The sequence below is a fragment of the Martes martes genome (genome assembly GCF_963455335.1).
Source record: "Martes martes genome assembly, chromosome: 3".
Classification (NCBI taxonomy): Eukaryota; Metazoa; Chordata; class Mammalia; order Carnivora; family Mustelidae; genus Martes; species Martes martes.
This window is the reverse complement of record NC_137890.1, coordinates 72,366,391-72,373,389: the sequence shown is the minus strand read 5'-3', so window position 1 is coordinate 72,373,389 and position 6,999 is coordinate 72,366,391.

Here is a 6,999-nt window from a genome sequence, read left to right as displayed (position 1 = left end):
CACATACTCACTGTTACTGCTGCATAGTATTGTGTGATGGTTTGTTTCTAGGCTTTCTCTAGCAGGACAAATTCCTTAAAGCAGGGGTTCTAACTAGAATCTGCTGGACATTCAGTAAGCTGAATGACTTAATAAAGGTCTAAATAGACCTACAAAATAAGCTTTGCATAAGATTCAAATTAGAATAGATGGAAAAAGTAAGTCTTGGCTAGATCATCCTGAATAATTCCTCATGCATTACAAAGAAAACCTTGGAAAGTTCCACTCTATGGAACCTGAGACCCTCTGACATCATGGAACACTTTTCCTCCTTGTGAAAAGCAATTGGGGCTAACATATGATATCGCCAGTCTGCAATTCTTAAGCAAGGTACACAAGGATCTGTGTGATCCTCTAGAAGGTGCGTATGTATTTGCAATTAGAAAAACAGCATGTAGCTTGTAAATTCCCAATCTAAAGAGCCTTTTTGTTGAGAAATCACGCTTGTTTTTCTGTTTCTATCGTAGATGGGAGAAATGTGATCATGTGCTGAGGCAAGAGAGCTCTAATTGGGTGCTGCCACTAAACCCCAGTTTTTGGATCAGGAAAGGTATTAAAAGTAGTGAGAACAGAACCCTCACTTCCTCTTGCCCCTACCACGTTTGCTAGAAAATAGCTGAACAGTTCTCACAAATGCCTGGCAAACACTTCTATGTACACATGTCTACAGGCACTAGGTAGGCCATGCCAATTCTGGGGATCAGAACCCTTTGGACAATTAAAGAATCTCACTTTTGGCAAAAGGCTGAAAGCAGTGTGGGCACTGCCTAGATAGAGCTCAGGCTGTATTTGTCAGGTAATAAAAGGTTGGTGCAACACTTTGGTCTATTTCCGGTATCCTCAGATTTCTACTACACTGCAATAAAAGTACTGGAGTAAAGTCTAGCTCAGAAAAGACAGTGGCCCTAATTTTGACAGATCCCCAACAGCCATTCACCCTGTGTCAAAAATGGCTCAATGCAAATCAATCTGCCCTGTTCATTATGACTAGCAAGGGTTAGGAATAGGATTCATCATCGCATCTCCCTATTTCAGAGGGACTGACGAGAGCTGGACCAGGCATCCAGAGGTGCTTTACTTACCAAGAAAAAAAAAAAAAAAAAAAACTCGCACAAAATAAAAACTAACCAGTGCTGTGCTGGTAAACTGGCTCTCTCAGGGGGTGTGCCAAGGAAGACTCGATCTGTAGTGTTTGCTGTATAAAGATGCCCACTGAGGCTGATTCCAAGCCAGCTGGCTCTGGGAAAGCCTGTTACATGCCACCTTAGCTCACGTTTACTGAGGATTCATTGCAGTGCCTGAAACTGACAAGCACTTGAAATTCAGTATCTCATTTCATCTCCCTAGTAGTGGTCCTGTCTTATCACCTCCATTTTCAGGTGGGATAGCAGAGGCACAGAGAAGATAAGTAACTGGCCCACAGTCCAGCAGTTTGGAAGTGACGGAGCTGGGGCTAGAACCCAGGTTTCTGGTGCCAGAGCTGACGTTCTCACAGTACCATTAACGCCTCTTGTGATCCAACCAACAGACCTCTTGTGTAAACGGCTACTAGCTCTCCAGCCAGACAGCAGGAGTGAGTCTTGGACCAGAGTATACACAGTGCAAATAAGACCAAACATTTGTGGTTCATGGCAGGCTTCAGCTAGTCACAGAATACATGAGGATTCCTTCAAAGTTTCCTTTGAAAACTCCATACCCTCCTTCCTCGAGTCTCCCTTCTAGTCTGCCTCTCAGACCTTAACACTTTGCTGTTAGTAACTACGGCTGCTTGACTCTCGCTTCTCCCTTCAACAGTTCTGTTCACATTTAACTGAAGAGTCCTTCTCCTCCATGAGCGAGGAGAGGCCAGGCAGGAGCGGCAGGGCCTTAGGCGTCTCCGACCCAATGAAAAGAGAAGGGTGACAATAGGCATGTCTGCAGGAGAAGATTTTAACAGAAGCCGCAGAAGTGGTTGTGGATGTCAGCACAGGGATCCCTGACAAGTGAAAAGGAAGAAATGACAGTGACATTCACATCGTATCTACAAGTCAGGAATTACTTTAAGACTGAGAAGAGGAAAACTCACAACAGAAATTACACCTGTCTCAAGGCATTCGAGGACCATCACGACCAGATTGTGCAGAATCAGGAAAACTGTCGGTGGGACTGGCTGAGAACTGGAACTCCTCGGCACCTGCGGGTCAGGGAGGCAGGCAGGCGGAAGACCCAGTTCCTGACCTCAAGTAGGGGTTTCCACTGTTCCAGGATTTTGCTGCCAAAAACTGTGAGTCTCTTGCTAAAAACTCTAATATCTGCAACTTAACCTCGAAATAAATTTCCCATTTCTTTAAAAACCTTCCAAATAAAGCAGTTCACAGGCTTAGCCAAAGATAAATGAAAACTTCTGCATAATTAGTGAGCGTGATTTTTTCATCATTTTTAATGGAGCTCAAGACTTATAACTGCAGCCAGTGATTTATTTCTTCCATTTGGATCTATATGCACTTTTGTAAAGTAACTTTTTCACCACAGGAGTCATGAAACTAAGCACTGAAATACACTGAAATCACTGTGCCCAGTGAGGAGGCCCTGGCTCAAAAAAACAACAGATAATATTTAATCTCATGGCTCTCAGTACAAATATTCTTCGTAATTTTTAGAGGGCATTTTGTAGCAATAAAATTATCTGTCAGTGTTTTCACATTTATAGTCTCTAAATTTTCTAACTTTGTGAATATGGTTATAAATTATATATAAATACTACTATAAATATATTACAAATATTCTACAAAATATCAATAGCATCAGGGTAGAAAACTCCCAAACATCTTATTGATGGAGAAGTATCATCCCAGAAGTTTGCAGAACACTGCTGCAGGTTACCAGTGACGAAGACCTGCACAATCCTGCCCTAGGAGCCAAATGAAATGAGGTTGAGTCCTGACTGACTTATAGGCCAAGGGCTTTTGGGAGATAGAAGAGCAGGTGCTAACTTGATTTCTTTAAATAGAAATTTTTTTTAAACTACTTAAACTACCTTAAAAATCTTGTAAGCGTATTTCCTTTGTAAAGTAAAACAAGTATCATATGGAAAAATACAAGATAAAAGGTAAAAGCATCCTCTCATGCAAGAGTTTTACATTTGGGTTTGAATTTTTTAAAAATTAAGTTCATTCTTAAAAGGAATTCATCAGTCATAAAAATGTTCCCTAAAGTATTTAAGAGTTCATTTACAGCACAAACTAGCAAAATGTATAAGAAATCACTGTGCTTTGAAAGTACAGAAAGATATTTTGTTTTCATCCCACATTAAACAATTCAGGGGAAAAAATGAACAGTCTCCATGAAACACAGGAACTAAAGAGGTTATTTCTTGTGATTAGCAAATGTGTACTGCGCACAACTCTCTAATGAGAACCCAAGAAAACGGTGCCTTTCTTTTCATGTGAGTATTTCTGAACGCAGCCTCGAGCTGCCTTGAGCAACCTTCCATCCATCCCTTCGTTGCTATGTTGCAGCAAATCTCTTCCAGAGTCACTCTGGTATATGACATGCTGTCCAATTAGTTGGCAATGTATTTCCTTTTACCTTCACTGCAATGACCTTACTTTTTCTAAGAAGATTTCATACAATCACCCTGCTGAATTAAAACTACACAAAAAGCTGTGCTCGCAGACCAACTGCTAGGCAACACAAACCTGTTGAACTAAATCTCCAGTGAGAAACATTTTTGAAGAGAGATGAGAACAATTACAGGCGTTTCCCAATAAATTATTAATTTAATCCAGAATACAGTAATGTCTTGCTGGAATTTGTAAGCACAGGTAAAAACAAAAAAGATAATCTGTAAGAATTTAAGCATTTTATGAATGTATACATGCATATTTGAATATGTATGCATATTCATCATGTACATGATGGATGTCCCACCCCAAAACAGTTAACGAAACAGTTAACATCGGTTGATTTCTGATCAACTCCCTTTTGTCACTGGTGCTATGAATTTGGGAAGGTAGTACAGTTCCCTGTGTTTTCGAGAGATCATACTGTTATTTATTACAAGCTCTTTGCAGAGACCTGCTTTGAAGAGAAACAAATGAAGCAAGTTCTTTCAGTAAAAGCAGAATAATTTATTACACTAAATTCAGAACTAGCTTAGATTTTGAAATATGGGCTCTGCATTGTAAACCGAACTAAAATATTTCAGCCACATTTATCTTTGGAGGAAAAAAGTTTAGATTGGGGAAAAGGCTTTTAAAAAAGGCTGATGGAATTCATGACAAGGGTTCCGAAGCCTGATTGGAAATCAAATTGTTCTTAAAAAAATAACTTTGATGAGTTAAGTGCAAATGAATCAGAAACATATGGATTAAATTTCCCTTAAAATACACAAGGGTTTAAAAATTAGAGGAAATATGCTTGGTAAAGTACTTTTGAGAAATGTTACAAAACACATTACAAAATGTTTGAAAAACAGCTTGAGGTATTTTACAAATTGCAAACGAAGTTTGATTCATCCATCTAATTACATAATAATTACTAACACTATAGTTTAGGATTTATGTTCTGTAATACAGTAGTCAAAGCATGATTAGTTATTTGTCTAAAAAAGTTATTAAAGATGTGCTAACTGAAAGCATTTTGAACATTCAGAACTAAACTCAGCTCTAGGGTAACACTTCAAATATAGACAATGAACCCGGGGCCAAGTACATGGGGGGTGGCTCTCCTGGTAATTGACAGTGACCATACATACAGCTAATGACTCTGGAGCTGTCATCCAGTGGGCAGAGTGCTGTCGGGGATATTCTTAATAAAAATAACTGATAGAGCTTTATGTCACTTAAGCTGGTGGTCTAAATACAATTCATGGAAACTTTCAGAATGACTGGTTCCTATAATAAAGTCTGTCCCACAAAACAGGTGCGTATTTACAGTCTGATATAGCTCTGACAGTGACATTCCCCAATTCATTTTAGTTCTACGACATAAAAGCCTATAAGTCTCCTGGTTTAAAAAAAAAAAAAAAAAAAGCATTACAGTTTGGGCACCTGGGTGGCTCAGTCAGTTGAGCAGCTGGGTTCTGGTTTCAGCTTGGGTCATGATCTCAGGGACCTGGGATGGAGCCCCACACTGGGCTCTGTGCTTAGTGGGGAGTCTGCGGGGGGGAGGGCGGTTATCTCTCTCCTTCTGCCCCTTCCTCCCCCAACTCTCTCTAAAGTAAATAAATAAATCTTTCCCCAAAAAAAGCATTCAGGAAAGAGAAGGTTAAGAATCATTAATAACCTCAGAAAAAATGAGTGAATATAACTTTTATTTCAAGATTTGAGTCCTTTTGCATTTATATTGTTTAAAAGTAATCCTGGAATACAGCAAACAAAGGAATAGGCTCTGGAATTAAACTGACATAATTCCACTCTTCCTTCCACTGCTTAGGGGACAAATGACTGTAACAAGTCACTTTATAAACCTCAATTTCCTCTTCTGCAAAAAGAGAGTAATGGTATAGCTTACAGCTAATGTACAGATTTAATAAAACAATAAAGGTAAAGTATCTAGCATACAGCAAACATTACAAATGTTAGTTTCAACCCATGACGTCAATTTATCTTACCATCTTGGGTGAATAGGCTTTATTGGCATCAGAGGCTTAAAGGTCCTTAAGATATGTTTTTGCTGTCTGGCTTACTTTCTTTAAAGCCTATCTGCAGCATTCTTCAAGATCAAAAATAGATACAAGTCTCACTTCCCAGTTCAAAATGTGATCTTGAAAACACATCATAAAATTTCCCTGGCTCTTTCACCTAGATGGTAAGAGGAATGCACCATGTCATTTGCTCCCAATTTCCTTTGCTCTGGGTTGCTGCTGAGCACCTCTCAAAACTTACACGAAAGGTCCAGAGAAGACCTTGGAAAAATTCAAATTAGAGAAGAGCTCACCATAAACTTTCCTGATCAGAAAGAGGATAGGAAGTAGCCACTGAAGACACTGCTCCTGTCCCTTGATTCCTTTCCCACGTGTCCTGGTTTGGCAGGAGCAGCGGTGGCGAGTAAGGAGCCGGGCACATCCAGGGTAAATCCCTGTGTCTGTCTGGACCAGTTGCAGCGGCCTAAGGTCACGTCCAGCCAGGGAGGGAGGGAAGCACGCTGGCCCTAGCCTCCAGGATCTGAGCCTGAGTTGGTAGCTCACGCTTGCCCTTTCTGGCTATCCATTTGCAAGGCAGGGGCTGACGCATGGAATTAAATTGATGCTAGGTGCTTTCCGGCTATAAATATTACATGATGACACAACAATATAATCAAGTACAAACATCGACTTCACACTTGGGTCTACCAGGAACATTTCTGGGAACCAAAGATAAAGCTAAGAAGGCCACAGCCTAGAGAAAGGACACAAAGCACTAAAGCTTAAAGACTGTACAGCTCCCTACTACTCCTTATCCCCATAGGGCTGTACTCCTAATTTACCCGTACTCTAATCAGCCATTTAATGACTGCTTCACTGGGTTCACTACAGACTGGAGGTAGGAACTGGAAGAGGAATAAAGGTGGTCAGCCTGATAACAGAATAGTAAAGATGCTATAAGAGCAAACACCAAAACTCAAAGACCATGTAGTGACAGGCAGAAAAGCCCTGTTCCCCACCTTCCCACCCCCCAACTCCACTAGCTGCTGAAGGTAGCATATTTTAAGGATAACCCTGAATCATGAAGAAAAGGTTAAGCTCAAATTCTCTATTTTACCAAGTCAGAGAAGGAGCATGACACATTCTAGCAAGGTTTCAATAAAAGCCAACTAAAAATAGATACACATATGAAAAGATGCTCAACATGTCATTACAGAACTGGAAATTTAAAAAGCAATGTTATGCCAGTACACACTTATTAGAATGGCAAAATCAGAACCCTGACAACACCAAATGCTGGAGAGGATGTGGGGCAACAGGAACACTCATTCATTGCTGGTGGGAATGCAAAATGG